The 23,233-nt window shown below is 47.5% G+C and overlaps 1 protein-coding gene across 10 annotated transcripts in view; it reads right to left on the minus strand.

The window, feature by feature from the left end:
* The window catches only part of CPSF6 (cleavage and polyadenylation specific factor 6), a 1,684,023-nt gene that overhangs the window by 1,539,989 nt on the left and 120,801 nt on the right, over positions 1–23,233 (minus strand). The gene's annotated exons all lie outside the window — the stretch shown is intronic.

Raw genomic sequence — 23,233 nt, forward strand, 5'->3', positions numbered from 1 at the left:
GCTACTAACTATGACATACTGCACCTCATTCAGCCATCGGTTTTAAAAAAGTACTGAAACAAATATAACTTGCATTACTTTCCTGCCATGTCCTAACAGTTTCAACCTAGTTTATCTCCTTAATACATTATGGTTTTCACTCTTCTACCAGCAAGTAATTTTCCCTTAAAATGCCCAAGTCAGTAATCCAGAGATACAGAAAAATTCTAGTCTTAAAGCAGTATCAACATACCCTTTCTAAAAATCAAATTACCACAGAATGGCTCATGGCCACAAAATGTACACATCCACCTCTACCAGTCCAAAATACAGACAGTGCTAAAAGCTGCCAATAGGTCCGTTAGCTATATTGAAAGCTACACTAAAAATGTAGTGCACACCTACAACTTAAAAGATTAAACAAGGAATTGTGAAAATATGTGAAGTACTCTGAATAAGACTATCCTGAAGCAGTGGTCCATGATACAAAAATGTAGATGGTGTTCTGCCACAAGTAAAATTCCCAAGGCCAAACACCTTATCTGATGGTTGGATCCTTGGAGAAACATGCCTCCATGTGTTAGTGGCTACCTCCACTGAATTCTTCCAATTAAGGCAGCACAGAATCTCAAAGCTACTACTGCCTAAAAATGTCAGGGTCCATGACCTGGCTACAACACCCACCCTCTTACAATGAGATACTAAAAACAGGGTGTGTGACAAAGTTCGGAGCAACATAGGACGTGTGGAAGCAATAATGCATCAAGCACCTAGTGTTCAGGCATACTGTTAGAGAGATCAAGCAAAATATACCACCACTGCGTGGGTCTTTTGGCAGTCATTACTGTAGCAGCTATCCCTAGGAATTAACATGTCACATATCATTTGTAACTTATCTGGCACACCCATACTTTAGAATGGAAGTACATACAATGCATAATAAAGGAATTATGCAACTCAAGGTTTCAGATGTCCTGGATAAAAAGCACTGCATGCACTGCAGTAATAGTAAAAGCCTATACCTCTACATGTGTTGTCTTTACGTTCGTTTGAAGTATGGCTAAGAGCCATCATTAACCACTATCCTAAAAAGTTAGACAGCATTATGTTCTTTCCACAAAACACAACGGGATAATACACTTTTGTGGTGTTAGTATCCCAGCCAACGTAACCTGTCTGAAGGTCACAGACTACTCTGGGCAATACATTTGTTTTCTTGTGGAATACTGTAAACGGTTCTCTACATTTTAAAAACTACACAAAGATATTACAGAAGAGAACCTTCAAACCTCAAACTCAAATTAGGGAAAAATTAGTTGGGTAAAATCTTAAAGATAAATGCCCTTCTCTGTTGCAGTATTCTTGGAGTTAGGGGGAGTTGCCTGCTGCAATGACCCGATGTCTGCCAGTACACGAAAGACTTGCTATTCAGGGGTGTATTATGTCGCACATATGGCAGACGTTCGACAGCAGCCTAAAAAAGAGTGACATACACATGCACCAACCTGAGAACCGAGTGCCCCAAGAGGAACGCCTGTCTAAGGGATATCTCTAGGTTAAGTACATCCAAGGAAGAACAAAGTCAGGTGGAAGGAAGGAGGGACAGAATACTGCAGAGAAGAGAAGGGCATCTATCATTATGGCAAGATTTTAAGCACCTAATCTATATGCCCTATTCTTGTATTGCAGTATTCATGAGGGAGAATACCAAAGCTCATGAAAGGGAGGAGGCAGTGGAGATTTACATGAAGCCACGGAGAAAATCCCTGGCAAACCCTACCCTAGACTTGGAAATGTCCAGTTTGTAATGTTTGAAGGCATGGACTGAAGACCAGGTGTCTGCCGCCAGAATGGAGTTGGTGTCCAATCCTTTGAAGAAAGTGCCAGAGGAAGCAACAACCCTGGTAGAGTGCTTAACAGGAGAAGGGAGACTCTTTCCATGGTTCTCATAACAGAAAGAAATGGCTTTAGAGATCCAGCTGGAAATGGTGTGCTTAGAGATGGTGAGTCCTAAAGCTCTAGGGTGGAATGAGAAAACTAGTCAGATTTCCTGATCTGTTTTATCAGGATAGAACTTATGCTGCCTGCGCACATCCAAAATGTGCAGAATCCTCTCCGCAGAGTTCTGTGGAGTGGGGTGAAAAGGTAAATAGACTGGTTGAAGGACAACTTACCACTTTAGGGATAAAAGTAGGGTTGATGTGGAGAGACTCTGAAACCCCAAGGAAAAAGGAAGAAACCACTAGGGCCTGTAGTTCAGAAACCCTTCTGTCGGAGGTTAGTGCAAGCAGCAAAACAGTTTTCCAGGAAGTAGACACTGCTGGCTCAAAAGGAGCAAGGGTCAGTTTCTCTAATACACAGTTAAGATCACAGGGGGTGCAACAGGTTTCCTAGGGGGGGGTCTTATATGAAGGACTCCTTTCAAGAATAGTTTAGCCTCAAATCTAGAAGTTAAAGGTGGCAACAGTGGTAGACAGCCAGACACCGCTGACAAGTCCACTTTGACCAAGGAGCAAGTTAAGCCAGCAAACTGGTATGAGAAGACCAGTGAGATTTCACTGTCCATGGTTCCTGGTTTCGAGAAAGACAGCAAACAAAGTCTCTTCCATTTGGAAGAGTAAGATTTTCTAGTACTGGTTTCCTGCACTCCTGCAGAACTCTGGCACATCTGAAAAAAAGTTGTCTAAAGGGAATTAAGACCCTATCACCCACAGACTCAGCTGAAGAGTAGACAAGAGGGATGGATTGGAGATCGCGTGAGGTGAGAGAAGGTCCACTCTGTGGGTAACTTGTGGCAATTGCCCTTGGTTAAATGCAGGAGCGTGGGGAACCAATGCTGTCTTGGCCAAAGGGGGGTTTCACCATCAAGATTTTTGGTTTATACTGCTGAATTTTTAGCAGAACTTTTGGAATGAGAGGAAAGGCAGGGAATGCATACAGAAACCTTACTTCCATGAAAAGCTGAGGATGTCCACCGTCCAAACCAGAGGAAGTTGATCTCTGGCACAAAATCATGGAAATTGTCTGTTCATGTTGGATGCCAAAAGGTCCATTTGTAGAGTAACCCATTCTGTGCACAATATTCAAGAACACTTCCCTATGAAGCATCTATTCATGGGATTTTGTTTCAGACCTGCTCAATGCGCCTGCCACTACATTCTGGCTGGAAGGGATACACACAGCCTGGACGGGAGTCTGAAGTTTGACAGCCAATTCCCAGACTTGCAGAGCTAGCCTGCAAAGGAGATAAAACTTTTGTATCCCAGTTTGTTGACATACCAGAGAAGGTACAGCTGTGTACACTTATCATAAATGTAGATGTTAGTGTGCAATTACTGTTGCAGTCATCACATTTGGGTCATCTGCCTGCAGGTAGCCCTTAGCCAGCCTGAATACCAGAGTCTTGGTATTTCTGCATTGGATGCGGTCACTTTTTCCATGACGTCAGATTGTCAGGGGTATAAAACATGCAGCCGACGCCATTACATCAGTTTTTCTTGCACCAGATGTCAGGTGCCCCCAAAATAGGAAGCAATTATATGGTGCGACACCCCCAGCAAAAAGCAAATGCACATAGTATAAGATATGCCAAACCAGAACGATAGGTGAAAGCAAAGACAATCAGGGGGCTAGAGGGAAGGTAACCAGGACAGCAACCTGCCAGCAGATTACCCAAATGTAATGACTGCAACAGTGAAACACGAACATCCAGGACAGCAACTGTGTATACACTCAAACGTCTCCATTTATGGTTACGTGTACACAACTGTACTAGGTTCTTAGTGTTTCACTGTTGCAGTCATCACATTTTGGTCGATTCCCAAAGCTAAGGAAGGGTGGAGGTAGATTAAGAAGCATTAGGGCTGGCAATCAAAGCCCTGTAAGACTGCTGTGGCAAATCCAGTTCTGGATTTAGAAAAGACAGGCAAGTGGCAATGCTTGGTGAAAGTATGTACAGAGCTCCAGGTTGAAGCTTCCATGATGCCCCCGGTAGGGACTCCTGAAAAATACAGTAGAGATAGATGCAGTGCTAGTGGAATGTGTTCTTATCCCCTGTAGGGGTAGGTTTGCCATGGTGCTTGTAGCAGAAATGGATGCAGTGTACTATCCATTTGGAAATGGGTTTGCTTTGAAATGGCCTTCTCCTCTGCCCCATGCAGCAAAGCTGACTAGCAGCTGGTCAGATTTTCTGAGGCGCTTAGTCCTGTCCAAATAGAATCTAAGCTGTCTGTGCACGTCCAGAGAATGCAGTATCCTTTCCCCTTTATTCTGAGGATTAGGGAAAAAAGTAGGCAAAGGGACAGGTTCAAGGTCACACTAGACACCACCTTGGGTATAAAAGATGAGCCAGTCCTGAGGGAAACCCTGTCCGCATGGAAGATAATGAAGGATTCCACTGCCATAAGGGCCTGTAGTTCAGACACTACTTTTAGCCATCACTTCAGCAAGAAAAGCCATTTTCCAAGAGAGGAATTTCAACTCTGCTGTAGCAGCCAGTTCAAAGGGGGTAAGAGTAAGGTTTTCAAATACAAAGTTAAGGTCCCAGGTTGGAGTGGGAGCTCTCCTGGCGGGTCTTAAATTTTTGGCCCCTCTAAGGAACTGTTTTACCAGAGGATGAGAAAAGAGGGAAGGATCAGTATTATAATGGGCTGATATGGCTGAGGCATGAATCTTAACTGAAGAAAAGGATAGGCCCTTGTGGAGCATTTCTGTTAAGTAATCTAGTATACGAGGTAACCTGGGCACCAGTGTCCATCCCCTGAGACTGGCTCCAGGAACAGTATCTTTTCCACTTTTCTGAGCAAGTTTTTCTAGTACTAGGTCTCCTCGTCTCAAAAATGACATCCAGCACCTGCTTACTGAGGGCTGCTAGAGGAAAGCTCAGGGGATTAGCCAGGCTGCAAAGTTCAGGGTTTGAAGCAGAAAGTGCAGAATCTGGCCCGCCTGCGGGGACAGTAGGGAAGGGGTCTGAAGCAGGTGCCATGGTTGTAGCACTGTCAGACTGCGCAAAAGAGGGTACCAGTGCTGGTGTGGCCAGTCTGGTGCAATCAGGACTGTCCTTGGCTTGTCCTGCTTAAGCTTTAGTAGAACCTTTGAGAAAAGAGCCAGAGGGGGAAAGGCATAGACAGAGGCTTTCCCAGGTAAAGGACAGGGCATCCACTTTCCAAGCTTGACTGTGGTGAGTTCTGGTGCAGTATTTGTTCAACTGGTAGTTCTGAGGGGAGGCAAACAGGTCTACCTCTGGTGTCCCCCATTTGTTCAAGAGCATGAATATTTTGGGTTCCAGTTTCTGTGTGTGTGGGTCCATGAGATTTCTGCTCAAGTCATCTGCCAGTGAATTTAGTTTGCCTGGCAGGAATTGAGCTTGTAGGTGCACTTGGTTGCTCAAGGCCATGTTCCACAGAGCCATGGCTAGTCTGCAGAGTGGGTAGGAATGGTTTCCCCCTGCTTATGTATCACATAACTGTGGTGTTGTCGTTCTTTACCAATAGTTTTCCTGGCAGAATAAGGACTTTGAAGGCTGTCAGAGCGTTCTGTACAGCTAACATTTCTTTTTGATTGATATGCAGGTGCATCTGCTTTGGGTTCCATTTGACCTAAATACACTGCCCTGCCATGTGAGCCCCCCATGCATAGTGTGATGCATCTGTTCGGGTTTGAGCGGCAGGGGATAGAGTGAAAGGGAGTCCCTTGTTGTGGTTGCAGGCCTCTGCCCAAAGGAACTCTGCCTTTGACAAGGAATGATAGGAATTGTTTCCAGGTCCTGAGAATGTTGACACCACAGACTTTTTAGATACCACTGAAGTTTCCTCATATGCAGTCTTGCATATGGAATTAACAGAATGAGGCCATGAACACCGGAGCTTGCAGTATTTTCCTTGCAGATAGCTGGGGTTTTGTGGCCAGTACGTTGTCAAATAAATGTTTCTTTGGAGTGAGGAATGCCATCTGGGAAGTTGTGTTCAAGCTTGCTCCCAAGAATACAATCTGTTGGCAGGGTACAAGCTGTGATTTCTTCTCGATGATGGTGTACCCCAGTGAAGTTGGAAGTGTCTTTACAAATGCCAGGTGCTGTAATAGCAAGTCCTGACTTTACATCTGAATCATCTTCCAAGTATGGGTAAATCTGAATATTTCTCTGCCTGCAAAATACAATGGCTGGAGCTAGGCACTTTGTGAATACCCTGGGTGCAGTAGACACGCCAAAGAGAAGTGCAGAGAACTGATAGTGCATGGAGCCTGACCTGAAGCATAGGTATTTCCTACAAGATTCCCTTATTGGGATGTGCAGGTAAGCTTCTTTTAAGTCTAGGGATGCCAGCCATGCATCCTTTGCTACCATAGGAAGCAGCTGTTGGACAGTTAGCATTTTGAATTTTGGAACCACCAGAATGGTGTTCAAAATAGACGGATCCAGGATAGGACGCCAGGAGTTTTCTTTTCTGGGAACCAGGAACAGTCTTGAATAAAAGCCTTGTCCCCTTTGTTCTGCTGGGACAGGTTGAATAGCCTTGTTGCTGAGGAGAGAGCACACTTGTTTCTGGGCCTCTGCCCACTGGTTTGGGGGGGAGGCCTGGCCATCCAATTAGGGTTGGGAGTGAGTGGAAGTTGAATCTGTATCCTAGGGAAACAGATGTTTAAAACCCATTTGTCTTTGGTAATGTAATCCAGTACTTTGCATGCAGGGCGAGCTTTCCTCCTAAAGGTGCAAGTAGTTGAGCAAGGCTGGGAGGAGTTAAGGACAAGTCATTGTGCAATTTTACCATAGGGGGTGGCCTACTACTCCCCGTTTTGGACATGGGAGCACCCCACTGCTTAGATCTGGGCATAAGCAGAGACTGAAGTCTTGGAGGTCTGCTGCCCCTGGGTTTGGCCTGGAAGGGACTGGAAAGGACCACTTCTTTGAAGCCCAATGCCTACTGAATCTAGGTGGCTGCACTTGTAAGAAATCAACAGTTTGCATAGATTTAGCTTTTTCCTCCATCCTTTTGAGGACGACTTCTGCTTTATTGCCAAAAAGGCACTCTTGGTTTAAGTGTGCATCCAGTAATTTTGCTTTTACATGACCTAGCAAGTTTTGTTCCTTAAGCCAAGCATGCCTTCTAAGTACAGACCCAATGACAGCAGCCCTGCAAGACGCTTCTAAAGCATCAAAACCACACTGCAAAGTATGTTTACCAACTTGGTCAGCAGAATGCATTAACTCCTGTAAATCTGTGTGTTCTGCAGTCAGGAAGAAACATTTTCCTTTTTAAATTAGCCCCATAATATGCTGCTGATACTTTAACATATGAAACTGGCAATTTACATCCCTAATGGCCAGAGTAGCAGAGGTGTATACCTTCTTACCCCATCTGTCTAAAGCCCTAGAATCCCTGTCAGTAGGGGTAGGATTAATGCCTTTGGTCCTTGGGAAATGGTCTCTGATCCGCAGTAGGATTCTTGAAGAATTTGCAGAGAGTCAGGTACTCTATAGTACTGGTCAGGTTTCCTGGGAGCTGGAGGCAAAGTACCCGGGGTACGGCTGGATTCCAAGAAAACATCTACAATCTCCAGAACAGGAGGGATAGCTAGAGGCCTGTGCTGAGGCAGGTTTAAAAATTCCCCAAGTCTCTTTTTGGACTGAATACTCCTGCCTTTACCAGCAGAAATGCTCCCTAAAGGGTATGCAAGGTTTCACCAAAAGAAAAATCTTCTGGAGGGGGAGCAGAGGGAATGGTATCCTCTGCATCAAAATCCTCATAGGTAGATAAGGGCAAGTCCTGGTAGTCAGAAGGAAGAGGCATCAGATTCCTGATCAGAAGAATCAAAAGGAAAATCAGTTCTAGGTCTCAGAGGGAAGGATGGCTTCCCCCAATTAAGGTAATAAGGTATTCAGCCATTCTAATTTCTCACTGGTTATGCCCCTGCAGTAACCCTGACTAATCTTCAACCATTCCCTACTTCTATCTTCACACTGCCTCTGGATACACAATCTTACTCTGTGTACCCCTCGGTATGCAGAAACTGGTACTAGTAAGATTAATATAACTTCCAGTATTTATGTAAACTATCACTGAACTTTAATGTATCTCTAATCTCTTACAGTTAAGACGACTTAATCCTTTATACTCATCCTTCTTAGTATTTTACTTTTTCTAAACTCCTTTTTTGTATTTAATTTCTTCCTACTTTATTTGTTATACATCTGTACATTATATTTTGTGCTAGGTTGGAGCTTTTCTCCCCGGGCCTCTACTGAAAATGGAAATATAGCTAGTTAGATTAGCCCGGTCAACAAATGTAAAATAAATAAAATAAAATAAATTAATTAAATTTGTTTTTGAGGCATGTGGGCCTGAGAATGTGCCTTTGGTCGGTTTTCTAGGCATACTGCGAACTTTAGACTTGAGGAATGTGGTATTTTTGGCTTGAAACAAAGTCCCTGGTTTAATATGAAAATCGGTAGGCCTGAATACACCCTCAGAAGCCAGTGCCTGCACAGTGGCTCCGGATCAATCCAAGGTAGAGACATCCACAGGTTCCATAGTCGAAGCAGCATCTCGCGGCATACCCGGCTCCGGAATGGGTCTCAGTAGAGGACTGCAAATCTGTAGAAGCAATTATCAGGGGCTGCGAAAGCACCAGAGTACCAGCGGACTAGCTTAACGGAAGCATCTTCGGCAGTTTTGGACCTATGCGGTCCGTATCTGTCTTTATCCTTACGTTTTTTTCGGAAGATCGGTAGTTGGACGGCTTAAAGCCATTTCGGAGTATGGAGATCAAGAGCAAATGTATTTAGCTACAAAAATAGCCCGGATAGTTCAGGCATTGAACAAGGCACAAAACACAGCGAGGGATGTCGTGGTCTGGGCCTAAACAGGCAACACAGTAAGAATGATAATCTCGGAGGTATTTGCTTTCCACAGGCAAGACAATACATTTTTTCTGACATCTGTTAGAGCAAGAAAAAAGGATCCTCAACGGGGTACTTATCTTTTAGAAGAGTTCAGGTCGGAAACTCAAATGAAAATTTCAGGAGTCGGCCGACAGGCACTCGAGAACAGCTTCTGCTTTGGGCACTGCACGGCAAGAAAGACCGATGTAATGGCATCAGCTGCATGTTTTATACCCATGACGTCATGGAAGAAGTGACAGCATCAGATGCAGAGATCCCAAGACTCTGGTATTCAGGCTGGCTGAGGGTTACCTGCAGGCAGATAACCCAAATGTGATGACTGCAACAATGAAACACAAAGATAATCAGTCATGTCTGAAAATCTTTAGAGGGCCTGGGATGAAGAGGGACTGAAAGCTCTGAAGTGCCAGTAGAAGTGGCCTAAATTAGTTTATATTGGTGTGTTCCCTTGAGAGGGGACCAGGTCCCTTGTGCTTTTGTGGAGCTGCATGCTGCTCCCCATCCTGTGTCTGAACATCTCAGACTAGTGGTGAAGGATGGAGTGGGAGACCTGGGTTGGCAGTTCTGTTGCATCCACCAGGTTCAACCTCTTCAGACAAGGGGATAAGGGGAACAGGGGATGTGTATGTTGCAGCCACACTGATTGCAAGAACCACTGCAGATTCCTCACGTGCAGTTTTGCCAGAGAAGCAGTAGGATGGTGGATGCCATGAAGCCCAGGGTTCTGAGAAAGATCCTCGCAGTGATGTGAGTCAGTGGGATGAGGCTTTGGAAAAAGCAAATAAGCCCCTGAGCCTTGAGTGTGCATGTTTGGGGGGGGGGGGGGCTTCAATGTCTGCTTGTAGCCTGCATCCTAGAAATATCTGGTCCCAAAATGGGGAAGAGCAGATTTTTGGTAGTTTACTTTAAAACCCAGAGATTGTAGATGGGGATGGCAGAGCAGATGTTGCGCTCCATTATTCCTTGACAGACTGCTTGAAAAAGTTAGTCCAGGTATGGGAAAAGTACAGTTGTGTACACTTAGCATAAATGTAGATGTTAGAGTATTCACTGTTGCAGTCATTACATTTGGGTAGAATCCCAAAGCTATGGTTGGGAGACTGGAGCTAAACAGCATTAGGTGCGGCTAAGGCCCTGCAGCACTGCAGTGGCAAAGCCTGCCCTGGACTTGGGAGTTCTGCTCACACCTTTACAAAAGCATTACCATTTGCCTTTCTACTCCAAGTAGCATCCTCTAGAATGTCTTTGGTTGGTACTCCTCTGAGAAAGGCTGCTGAAGTAGCTGCAGCTCTGGTGCAATGAGTCCTAATGCCCTTGGGCACAGGTTTACCATGGGGTAAGTAGCAGAAACGGATGCAGTGGCTTATCTGCTTCGAAATAGCATTTCCTTCTGATCCTGCAGTATATGACACTAGTAATTGCTCAATTTTTCTTAGAGCTTTTGTCCTGCTCAAGTAGAACCTTAGCGGTCTGTGTCCGTCCAAGGAATGCAGAATTCTCTCCCCCTTGTTCTGCGGATTTGGATAAAAAGTTGGCAGATGAACTGTCTGGTTAAGAGCTACACTGGAAACCAACTTAGGCATAAAAGTAGGATTTGTCCTCAGAGACACCCTGTCTGGGTAAAATGATAAACTGCTCTACAGCCATGAGGGCCTGTAGCTCTGAAACTCTTCTTGCTGAAGTAATTGCTAGTAGCAGAGCTGTTTTCCATAAGAACTTTAGATCAGCTGTATCAGCTGGTTCAAATGGAGGCAGGGTGAGCTTTTCCAACACATAATTGAGGTCCCATGCAGGTAATGATGATCTTCTAGAAGGCCTTAAATATTTTGCTCCTCTAAGATACTGCTTTAGTAAAGGATGTGAAAAGATTGGTGGCTCTGTATTGTAATTAGCCGAAATGGCAGAAGCATGGATTTTGATTGATGAGAAAGACAGGCCTTTGTCAAGCATCTCAGCTAAGTATTGTAACATTGGAGGAATATTTGGTTCTGCTGTATCAGTTCCTTGTGCTTGATTCCAAGCACAGAATCTCTTCCATTTGTCAGCATAAGATTTTCTAGTACTAGGCATTCTGGCTTAAAAATGACATCCATCACAGCTTTAAGGAGAGGTGTCATTTGTATGACTACATAATTAGCCATGCTGCCAGGTTCAGAGTCTGTAGTTGATTGTGCAGGATCGGATTGTTTTGCTGGGACAGTAGTTGTGGTCTTTGAGGCAAGGTCCAAGTTGGGTATTGAGCCAAGTTCCTTAGGCTTGGGTACCAGTATTGGCGGGGCCAGTCCGGGGCAATTAGTATCATCTTTGGCTTCTCGTCTGACTTTTAGGAGGACCTTTGGTAGAAGAGGGAGTGGAGGAAAGGTGTAAACTGATATTTTTTTCCAACTGAAGGACAGGGCGTCCACTTACCATGCTTCTCTGTGATAAGTCCTTGTGCAGAATCTTTTCAATTGATAATTTTGAGGAGAAGCAAACAGATGTCTGGGCTCCCCCATTTCTCTGTTATCATGCTAAAGACTTGTGGATTTAGTTTCCACTCGTGAGGATCCATAAGGTTTCTGCTTAAATCATCTGCCAGAGTGTTTTCCTAGCAGGAATTGAGCTTGAAGATGTATTTGGTAGGTCAAAGCTGTGCCCCACAGTGCCATGGCTAATCTGCAAAGGGTGTGTGTGCCCCCTTTCTTGTTTACATACCACATGACTGTGGTGTTGTCTGTCTATCAGTAGTTGTCCTGGATGAAGTAAGCCCTTGAAGGCTGTTAGGGCATTTTGAACAGCTAGCATCTTTCTGGTTGATATGCAGATGCATCTGCTTTGATGTCCATAAGCCCTGAATGCATCTTCCTGCCATGTGCCCCCCCCCCCCAGGCATAATCTGACGAGTCTCTTAAGGTTTGGCTGGCAGGGGGTAGAGTGAAGGGCAGTCCCATGTTTTGGGGACATGGCTTTGCCCACCATAGGAACTCCCGTTGTAGGCAGGGTATGAGAGGAATCATTGTTTCCAGACTGTGTGAATGTTGACTCCATAAACTTTTTAGGCACACTTGAAGTTTCCTCGTATGCAGTCTTGCATATGGAATTAGTAGGATGCAGGATGCCATGAAGCCCAGAGCCTGCAAAATTTGCCTTGCAGAAGACTGGGTCTTAGTTACCATCAATTTGAAGTAAGCAGTCAGTTGCCTTTGCTGGTCTGGCGTGAGGTAAGCCATGTGGGCAGTTATATACAAGCTTGCACCCAGGAATGTTATCTTTTGAGAGGGTACCACTTGCGATTTTTTCGTTTATTGTGTACCCTAGGCATGTTAGAAGCCTTTTCACAAACGCCAGGTGTCGAAGAAGAGTGTCCTTGTTCTCTGCTTGAATGAGACAGTCGTCCAGGTAAGGATATATCTGTATACCTCTGTCTGCAAAACGCAATTACTGGTGCCAGGCACTTTGTAAAGACCCTGGGCGCAGTAGATAAGCCAAAAGACAGTGCAGAAAATTGGTAATGCATTAAGCCAGCCTTGAATCTGAGGTACCTTCTGCACGATTGTCTTACTGAGACATGCAGGCATGCCTCTTAGGTCTAAAGTCACCAGCCAAGCATTCTTGCCCAGCATGGGCAGAAGCTGCTGCAAAGTCAGCATTTTGAATTTTGGAATACCCATGTGTGTGTTCAAAAATCGATAAATCCAGTATTGGCCATTAGGCCTTGTCCTGTCTGGGTACTAAGAACAGTTGAGTAAAAACCTTGTCCTTTTTCCTGTTCTGGCACTGTCTGAATGGCCCCCATATCAATGAGGGACGTAACCTGTTTCTGTGCCTCTGCCCATTGATTTTTTGGCAGATCTGGCCAACCATTTGCACTGGCAGAGTGTGGAAATGGAACTGTATCCCTGTGATACAATGTTTAATAACCACTTGTACTGGGTTATTAACTGCCAATTTTGAGCAGAAAGTCCTAAATTTCCCCCATGGGTCGGAGGGAAGTCATTGGGATTATTTTCTGTAGGTTTGCACTTCATCTCCTCCAGATTTGGAGGTGGAAGTGCCCCATAGCTTTGACCTGTATGAATCTTGCGCCTAGTATCTGGAACCCTTAGGGTGTCTGGATTTGCCCCTTTGAGCTCTGTCTGATACAGGAAAGGACCAATTTTTTGTAGGCCAGTGTCCACTGAATCTTGGTGGCTGCACTTGTAAGAAGTCTAGCAGTTTGCATAGACTTAGTTCTGTCTTCCACTTTCTTTAAAACCTCTTCTGCCTTAATACCAAACAGAGAATCATGCTGTAAAGGTGCAGCTTGCAATTTAGCTTTAACATGTTCAAGCAAAATTTGTTCCTTTAACCAAGCATGCCTCCTCATCACAGATCCAGTAACTGTGGCCCTGCAGGAGGCCTCTAAGGAATCAAAACCACATTGCAAAGTATGCTTTCCAACTTGTTCAGCCGCATGCAATAATTCCTGCAATTCCTTATTTTCTGCACATTCTGAAATAAACATTTTCTGTTTCAGCAACCCCATAACATGTTGCTGGTACTTAAGCATATAAAACTGACAGTTTAAGGCCCTGATTGCAAAGATTGCAGATGTATAAACCTTTTTCCCCCCCATCTGTCTAGTGCCCTTGAATCTCTGTCAGAGGGGGTAGGATGTTTTGCTGTTGAGGCCTTAACTCCCTTTGGACCCTGTGAAATAGTATCAGGATCAGCAGCAAGGTTTCTACATAAAAATTTATGAGAGTCAGGGACCCTGTAATATCGGTCAGGCTTACTGAGAGCCGGAGTTAAGGAGACTGGGGTCAAGCTCGACTTCGAAAACACATCCACAAGGTCTAAAACAGAAGGAATGGCTAAAGGCTTGTGCTGAGGAAGGAGGAAATCCCGGAGCCTCTTTTTTAATTCTGAGACGTCTTGACTCTCCCAGTGAAAATGCACCCTCAAAAATATGCAAGGTTTCTCCAAATTAATAATCCTCAGGAGGGGATGCAGATGGAATAGACTCCTCAGCATAAAAATCCTCATAGGGAGGTATAGATAATTCCTGCTCAGAAGAGGAATCAGAAGAAATGGAAACCTGATGTGAAGATTCATAAGTGTCTTGCCTAGGCCTCTTATCTGGAGGGGGATGGGTACCCCTGATCAAGGTAATAAGGTCTTCAGCAAGAGAGACTTTAATATTGCTCTTACAAACTTAGAAAGTTGACAGAGCACGTTTTGCATTAGCATGGATTTTCTTAAAGATATGAAGTCTGAAACTGAAATGTCCACCATTTTCCAACTTTAATCTTTAATGATTTAGCACTAAATTGCCAGAAAACCCACAATTTTATTAAGACTGGATCAAAAATAGAAGGCAAAAACCTGGACAGTTGAGAGGTATGGCTCCAAGGTCTATTTACTCACAGAAGTCTGACGGCCCTAAACACAAAGGTAGCAGAAGTATATACTTTTTTTTGCCCAACCTCTCCATGTCTGCTGTCTTTATCAGAGGGAAGCAGAGTGGTGGAGGGAAATAACCTACAGGTCTTATTAGAAGCCATAGTGATGACAGAAGGGGCTTTCAACAGGAACTTGTAGTCTTCAGGCACCTTGCAGAATCTGTCTGGTTTATGTCTAGGAGGCTGGGAGTCAGGGGCTTTACTAGAAGATAAATACATCCAAGGCAGGTAGGACAGGAGGTATGGCTGAGGGACCAGAATTATGTACCTGAAGTAGTTTTTACCACCTTTTTTTGAACTTCAGACATCTGACAACCATCCCATTTGAAATGTTCCCTCGTCTTATTTAAGGTGTCACTGAAGGCAATTTTCTCCAATGGAGAATCAGTACCATTGGAATCCACCTCCAGGGAAGCATGATCCATCAGGGAGGTGATGTGAGATGAGTAAGCTAGGGACTCATCCTCTGAAACCTCTTCCTCCTCAGAAGTAGCCTCTTCCTAACACTCTTCTGAGGGGAGGTAACCCAGGGTGTGTCCGGTACTGAAACCCCAGGATGAGGCTTGAGACATGACAGCATTAAAAATACGTTTAACATTTTCCAGTCCAGAAGAGAATCAGAAGGAAGGTGATAAATTAAGAAGTTATATACTCACCATAACGTTCCATCTGAGTAGGTATCTTCATTTGTCTGCAACCTGTGGGATACGGATCCGAGCCGGCAACTTCTAACATAGCATAGATCAGAGCTCCTAGCTCCTCCCCCTTACCCATAATCCCCTGCCTGCCCTAACTGACCTCAGATCAAGTTTGCCCCATAGCACAACAGATAACAGGTGTCCCCAATGGGAACATATGCTAATAACACAAGAGCGATCCAATCGTTCAGGGGGAAGGAGGGGGGGGGATGGTTGCAGACAAATGAAGATACCTACTCAGATGGAACGTTATGGTGAGTGCATAACTTCTTAATCTGAAGTAGGAACTTCATTTGTCAGCAACCTGTGGGACAGAGTCCCCAGCTACCCAAGTCTTGGGTGGCCTTCATGGAAGGATATTCCGGAGCACCGCAGAGCCAAAGGACGCTCTACCTCAGGAAACAACATCTATTTTATAATGGCCGATAAAGGTGTGAGATGAAGCCCAAGTGGCTGCGGAACAAATGTCATCAAGTGGAACCCTAGCTTGAAAGGCTGCAGGAGTGGCAACGGCCCTAGTAGAATGAGCACGGACTCCTTGAGGTGCAGGCCTTCCAGAACTCTGATATGCTAACAGAATACAACTCGAGATCCATCTAGAGAGAGAAACCTTAGAAACTGATTTTCCGAAATTACTTTTGGCAAAGGAGATAAACAACTGATCGGATTGCCTATGACCAGCAGTTCTGTGGATATAAAAACGTAATTGTCTGTGTACGTCCAAGGAATGAAGCTTGTACTCTCCTTTGTTATGAAAGTTGGGGAAAAACACTGGGAGATTGATGGATTGATTGATGTTCGCTTCTGAAGATACCTTAGGTAGAAAGGACGGGTTGATTCCGAGGTAAATCCTATCCAGGTGAAAAACCAAATATGGTGGTTTGACACAAAGGGCTTGCAATTCAGATACCCTTTTGGCTGAAGTTATGGCCACCAAAAAGGCTGTTTTCCAAGAGAGAAATTGGAGATCAACTGTGGCAGCCGGTTCGAATGGGGGACCAGTCAAGGCCTGCAAGACTAAGGATAAATCCCATGGGGGTACCACCTCTAACTGGAGGCCTAAGTAGGAAGGTACCCTCGAGGAAGGTCTTACACAGTTTGGAAGTGATAATAGGACCAGACTCTTGCCCCACATGGTAGTATGAGATTGCTGCCAGCTGTACCTTGACTGTGGAAGAACTAGCCCCCCCTGGTGAAAGAGAGAGGTTAGAAAATCTAGAATCGATGATATCGGGGCTGTAAACAGGTCTAAATGACGGTGTTTTGCCCAAATGGTGAAGCGTTTCCACTTACTCCGATAAACCTTCCTGGTGGAAGGCTTGTGAGCTGCTACAAGAATGGCTTTGACCGGTGATGAGATCCCGGGAGTCCTTACGAGGAGTGGAACTGGAGCAACCAAGCCATCAGCTTGAGGTTGACCAGGTTCGGAGTCGGAAGACCGAGAGGATGAGAGATGAGATCTGGAATGGGATCCAGAATCCATGGTGGATACACTAGGCGAGACCATAGGTAAGGGAGCCACGTCTGAAGAGGCCAGAATGGGGCAATGAGGATCATTCTGCTCCCCAGCTGCCTGGCTTTCTGTAACAATTTCAACATCAGGGGTAGAGGAGGGTAAGCATAAAGTAGACCTGGAGGCCAAGCATGAACTAGAGAGTCTCTCGGGGACTTCCCCGGAGGGGGGATCAGAGCGAAGTAATCGTTGCATTTCATGTTTGAAGGAGAGGCAAAACGATCGCAACAAGGTCGCCCCCATCGGGCAAATACTTGCTCTGCCACTCTGTGGTTGAGAGACCACTCATAAGGAGTCAGGATAGTACAACTGAGCCTGTCCGCTAAAATGTTGGACCGTCCCGGAATGTGCGTTGCTATGAGAAAGCGGTTGGTGGAAATCGCCCATTCCCACACGCTCATGGCCTCGCTGCAAAGGGGGTAAGACCTGGTTCCTCCCTGTTTGTTGATGTACCAGACTACTGACATGTTGTGTCTGTACCGCAATTGTCCCTATCGGAAAAGAGTTGTGTAGTGCTTGCAATGTCAAAAGCACCGCTCTCATCTCTAGAACGTTGATATGCAAAGAGGTCTCTACGTCGTTCCACGTGCCTTGGACTGTTCTGCCTGAAAAATGCCCCCCACCCCACCCCAGGCGAGAAGCGTCTGTGGTCACTGTGTCGACTGGTGGAGGTAGTGAGTAGGGACGACCCGTGTGGAGGTTGGGAGACTGGAGCCACCACAGGAGCGATTTTCTGCAAACCTTGCTTAAGGAAACTGGGTGAGACAGAGGGTTGCAAGACAGGGACCATTGTACCTGGAGGGTCCACTGAAGAACCCTCATGTTCAACCGGGCCAATGGTAGCAGAGGGATTGCAGCCGCCATAGATCCTAGGGCCCTCAGAATCAATTCCGCCGAAGGAGTTTGCAGATGAAGAATGGCCTGCGCGTGTAATATCAGGTTCCGAAGTCGATCTGGAGTCAAGAACGCAAGCATCTGTCTGGAATCCAGTCTTGCCCCTATAAAATCTAGCATCTGTGTAGGGATGAGAGGGGATTTGGTCATGTTGATGGTTAATCCTAATAGTGGAGCCAGACCGAGAAAATAGTCCCTGCCTGAGCAAAGTAGATGCCTTGTTGGGGCTGTGAGGAGCCAGTCGTCTAGGTATGGAAAGACATGAATTCCCTGGAGTCTCAGGTGGGCCGCTACTACCGCTAGGACCTTGGTGAACACCCTGGCGGCTGAGGTGAGACCGAAGGGGAGGACCCTGAATTGAAAGTGACTGGCTCCCAGCCGGAAGCGGAGGAACCTCCTGGAATGCCTGTCCACTAGAACGTGATAGTACGCATCCTTGAGGTCTATAGAGCACATCCAGTCGTCCTCCCGCAATAAGGGGAGGACGGATTGCAACGTGACCATTCGCAACTTTTGTTTGGGTACCGCCAGGTTTAGGAAAGAGAGGTCGAGGATGGACCTCAAGTCAGTCTTTTTTGGCACCAGAAAGAACCTGGAGTAAAACCCTGATCAGACTTGATCTGGGGGGACGGGCTGGATGGCTCTTTTGTAGAAGCTGCTGAATTTCTGCAGTGGCCGCCTTCTTTTGACTGGGTGGGACGTCGGGAAGGTTTCTGATTCTGGGGTTGGCTATGAAGGGAATTAGGTAACCTCTGGATATAATGCGAAGCACCCAGCGATCTGTTGTTATGGACTCCCATTTTGCCAGGTGCTTGGCGCCCGACTGCCTCCAGAGTGGAGCAGTCAGGAAACCCCTCAGGGTTCTGCGTGGGCCTCTCAGAGAAAGGTTCTCTGGACCCAAAATTCCTCGGACCCCCTCTGCCTCTGGGGCGGCGTCCTCTCTGTCCTCCTCTGCCACGAGAGGACTGGTTGTCCTGAGCAGATTGAGATTGATGCGATTTTCGGAACCACATCTTCTTCTGACCCTTTTGGTTCTTGGAAAAGGACCTCTGGGGCGCAGAGAAGCGGACTCCGACGGCAGACAAGGTCTTCCCGTCTTTCTCACTCTGGACAAGAGAGTGTCGCGAACGGTTTTGCCGAACAGTGCAGAACCATCAAAAGGGGCATTCGCAAATGACGCCTTAAAGGGTACCAAGAAGTCACAGTGACGGAGCCAGGCCTGTCTCGTGACAAGCCCGACTCCGCCTGCTCTAGCGGCTCCCTCTGTAGCATGAGACAATAGCCGCATAGAGGTATTAGAGAGAGCGGTGGGTGGCCATTCGGGAAGAGTACAAATCCTTGTCTCCCTCCGACATGGACCCAGGGGGGGGGAAGCAGTGTATTCCTTAATTAGGTCCCGCTGCATCCTAATAACGTGTGCCATATAGTTCAAGGCCCTCAGAGAAGGTCGCTGAACTGAAGGCCCGCTTCCCAAGACTGTCCATCGCGCGAGACTCCTTGCTCGGAGGATGAACCATGGGGCTCTCCTGAGCCAACTCTTTCTTAGTGGCTGCAGCCACCAACATGGCATCCACAGGGGGACCTCTGCTCCAATGTGATCTCTCTGCAGGGGGGCTCAATTTTGTCTGGGCGCTTGGACGGGTCTAAGGTGTCCAGTTCCTTCCAAGCCCTAGAGGATATGAGATCCACCAGGGGGTCGGGTGGAGGGGACACCCAAGAGGTAGATAGTCCTGCCTCGAACGCCTCAAGGAATACGGACTCGTCAGAGGAAGCCTTGGGGGCAGACCACCCACCTCTGATTTTGAGCATTTCCATGATGTCTCCAAAGGAGACATCCTCAGGGGGTGATCTCGGGGAGCCTTCCTCTTCATCCAAGTCCGTATCTTCTGTGAGACTCTCAGGGGAGTCTATGTGCCTCCTTTTGCACTTTGCCTTGTGGGGAATCTCCTCGGGGGGGGCTGTCCGAGGAGTCCTCACAGGCTGTAACCTGTTCCACTGGAACTCCTAAAGGTGCTGAGGCAGGCTGCCCAGAGGGCCGGATGAGGGGAGCCAGGACCAGATGAGGAGTGCAGGAGGGAGCCGAAGCCAGGACCGGAGGCCTGGAAGCACTCGACAGTGCCCTCTCCACCGCAGCGAAAGCAGAGGGGGAGCCGCTCTCAGACGGATCAGAGATTCGACTCCCACTCGGATCCGAAGCGGGGATCGGACCCGGCACAGAGAACGTCTGATCCAAAGGACCAGTGTGCTCCGACCGGGACGGAGCCGAAAGCACACACAATCCCTCGGATCCGAAGCTCGGCCCACAGCTCCGAGAGGTCAGATCCGACAGACTCGAGGGAATAGTCGGAGCCGACGTGCCCAGCACGGTCGGCTCAGACCTACCCCCAGATCCAACGTGGCTTGGCTCCGAGCCCGGAATGCAGGTCGGAGAAGGAGCTATAGGAGCGAAAAGAGGGGGGGGAGGCAAGAGCACTCCCATCTGCATCTGGGCCTGGATGAATCTCCTCATCATCCGGTCCATATCTGCATCAGACATGCTAAAAGTGGACCACGACGAGGCCACCGAGATGGACCTGAAGTGTCGCCTCGATGACCTCGACGGGGACTGGATCACCTCCTCCTCTGGTCCCGGGGAGAAACAAGGGGATCGGATCCGAGGAGGAGGAGATCGAGAAGACTTGGACGGGGAAGCCCTCTTGGCGGGCGGGGCCGATGAGTCCTCGGCCCGCCGCTTAAGGTGCTTCTCCCGCCGCTTCTCTTTCCTGGCCTCCCTATCCTCCGGAGCCGAAGCGGGAGGTTGAGTCCCGGTCGGAGGAAGGGAGGCAGGGGTGACCGCTACCGGGGGGGTAGCGGGCACCGAAGCACCGGAGGCAGAAGCAGAGTCTGGGGGTAGAAGGCCCGCCAGAACTAGCTTCGACCTTCGATCCTGAAGTGCCCTGGGGTTGAACGCCGCGCAAATCGCGCACCCCGAAGAGAGGTGTTCAACCCCAAGGCACCTAACGCACCGAGTGTGGCCATCAGCCGGTGAAAGCTTGCGACCACACTCGGTGCATTTCGAAAAAATTGCCTTAGGGGCCTCCGACATACTGTAGGAAAGCACACTCACTAGGCCCCTAATTCAGTCACACACACACACGCTACGACCAGCGGGGGAGGGAGAATTATACTTGAATTAAAACAAGTATGTTTTATATATATAAAAAGGAGAAAGGGTAAACCTATCACACACACAACCAGTTACTCAAAAGAAAAAATACAAAAACTTTTTTCCTCACAAAACGCCAAGAGCTCTGAACCTAGCTGTTGCTTGAAGAGTGGCAAACTAGATCTGAGGTCAGTTAGGGCAGGCAGGGGATTATGGGTAAGGGGGAGGAGCTAGGAGCTTGGATCTATGCTATGTTAGAAGTTGCCGGCTCGGATCCAAGATCGGATCCGTATCCCACAGGTTGGTAACAAATGAAGTTCCTACTTCAGACGCTTGGTTTCTTTTTGGCATGTAGTTCAACTGTGTAAGGTCAGAGGACCACAAATAGGCCTGGCTTTGATGTCTGAATCCATGTCCTCCCAAATATTTGGGAGATTCTTATAGGGTCCTTGGTAAATCAAGGATAGGCTCCCCCCGGACATTTGTTCTGGACGCCTGCAGTAAGTATAGGCTATCATCCTGATCCAAGGTGTGGCCTCTGATACAGGCATTACTTGTGAATCAGATGTAGGGGCTGAACGTTTCTCCAGGCTAGCAAGTGCCTCTGGTGAGACGTCCGGCCACAGGAGGTGCAGCAAAAGTTTCTGGCCTAGCCTTCCATTTCACAAGCAATATTGCTATTGCTACAGCTCGCTCCGTCTCTCTAGCTCTAGCTATGGCTCTCTCTCTAGCTCTAGCTATGGCTCTCTCTCTCTAGCTCTAGCTATGGCTCTCTCTCTCTAGCTCTAGCTATGGCTCTCTCTCTCTAGCTCTAGCTATGGCTCTCTCTCTAGCTCTAGCTATGGCTCTCTCTCTAGCTCTAGCTATGGCTCTCTCTCTCTGGCTCTCTCTCTCTGGCTCTCTCTCTCTAGCTCTAGCTATGGCTCTCTCTCTCTCTCTCTCTCAGCTACAGCTCTCTCTCTCTCTCTCAGCTACAGCTCTCTCTCTCTCTCTCAGCTACAGCTCTCTCTCTCTCTCTCAGGCTCTAGCTATGGCTCTCTCTCTAGCTATGGCTCTAGCTCTAGCTATGGCTCTCTCTCTCTCTAGCTCTAGCTATGGCTCTCTCTCTCTCTCTAGCTCTAGCTATGGCTCTCTCTCTCTCTAGCTCTAGCTATGGCTCTCTCTCTCTCTCTAGCTCTAGCTATGGCTCTCTCTCTAGCTATGGCTCTCTCTCTAGCTATGGCTCTCTCTCTAGCTATGGCTCTCTCTCTAGCTATGGCTCTCTCTCTAGCTATGGCTATGGCTCTCTCTAGCTCTAGCTATGGCTCTCTCTCTCTCTCTCTAGCTCTAGCTATGGCTCTCTCTCTCTCTCTCTAGCTCTAGCTATGGCTCTCTCTCTCTCTCTCTAGCTCTAGCTATGGCTCTCTCTCTCTCTCTAGCTCTAGCTATGGCTCTCTCTCTCTCTCTAGCTCTAGCTATGGCTCTCTCTCTCTCTCTAGCTCTAGCTATGGCTCTCTCTCTCTCTCTCTAGCTCTAGCTATGGCTCTCTCTCTCTCTAGCTCTAGCTATGGCTCTCTCTCTCTCTAGCTCTGGCTATGGCTCTCTCTCTCTCTCTAGCTCTGGCTATGGCTCCCTCTCTCTAGCTCTGGCTATGGCTCCCTCTCTCTAGCTCTGGCTATGGCTCCCTCTCTCTAGCTATGGCTCCCTCTCTCTAGCTATGGCTCCCTCTCTCTAGCTATGGCTCCCTCTCTCTAGCTATGGCTCCCTCTCTCTCTAGCTCTGGCTATGGCTCTCTCTCTCTCTAGCTATGGCTATGGCTCTCTCTCTCTCTCTAGCTATGGCTATGGCTCTCTCTCTCTCTAGCTCTGGCTCTCTCTCTCTCTCTCTAGCTCTGGCTCTCTCTCTCTCTCTCTCTAGCTCTAGCTATGGCTCTCTCTCTCTCTATCTCTAGCTATGTCTCTCTCTCAGCCTAGCCATGGCTCTCTCTCTCTCTAGCTATGGCTATGGCTCTCTCTCTCTCTCTCTCTAGCTATGGCTATGGCTCTCTCTCTCTCTCTCTAGCTATGGCTCTCTCTCTCTCTCTCTAGCTCTAGCTATGGCTCTCTCTCTCTCTCTCTAGCTCTAGCTATGGCTCTCTCTCTCTCTCTCTAGCTCTAGCTCTCTCTCTCTCTCTCTCTCTAGCTCTAGCTATCGCTCTCTCTCTCTGGCTATGGCTCTCGCTCTCTCTCTCTGGCTATGGCTCTCGCTCTCTCTCTCTGGCTATGGCTCTCTCTCTCTCTCTAGCTCTAGCTATGGCTCTCTCTCTCTCTAGCTCTAGCTATGGCTCTCTCTCTCTCTAGCTCTAGCTATGGCTCTCTCTCTCTCTAGCTCTAGCTATGGCTCTCTCTCTCTCTAGCTCTGGCTATGGCTCTCTCTCTCTCTCTCTCGCATGGCTCTCTCTCTCTCTCTCGCGTGGCTCTCTCTCTCTCTCGCGTGGCTCTCTCTCTCTCTCTCTCTCTCGCATGGCTCTCTCTCTCTCGCGTGGCTCTCTCTCTCTCTCTCGTGGCTCTCTCTCTCTCTCTCTCTGGCTCTCTCTCTCGTGGCTCTCTCTCTCTCATGGCTCTCTCTCTCTCGTGGCTCTCTCTCTCTAGCTCTAGCTATGGCTCTCTCTAGCTCTAGCTATCGCTCTCTCTCTCTAGCTCTCTCTCTCTCTATGGCTCTCTCTCT

The sequence above is a fragment of the Protopterus annectens genome, chromosome 11.part0, assembly GCF_019279795.1.
Source record: "Protopterus annectens isolate FY-2018-M chromosome 11.part0, PAN1.0, whole genome shotgun sequence".
In the NCBI taxonomy this organism is placed as follows: Eukaryota; Metazoa; Chordata; order Ceratodontiformes; family Protopteridae; genus Protopterus; species Protopterus annectens.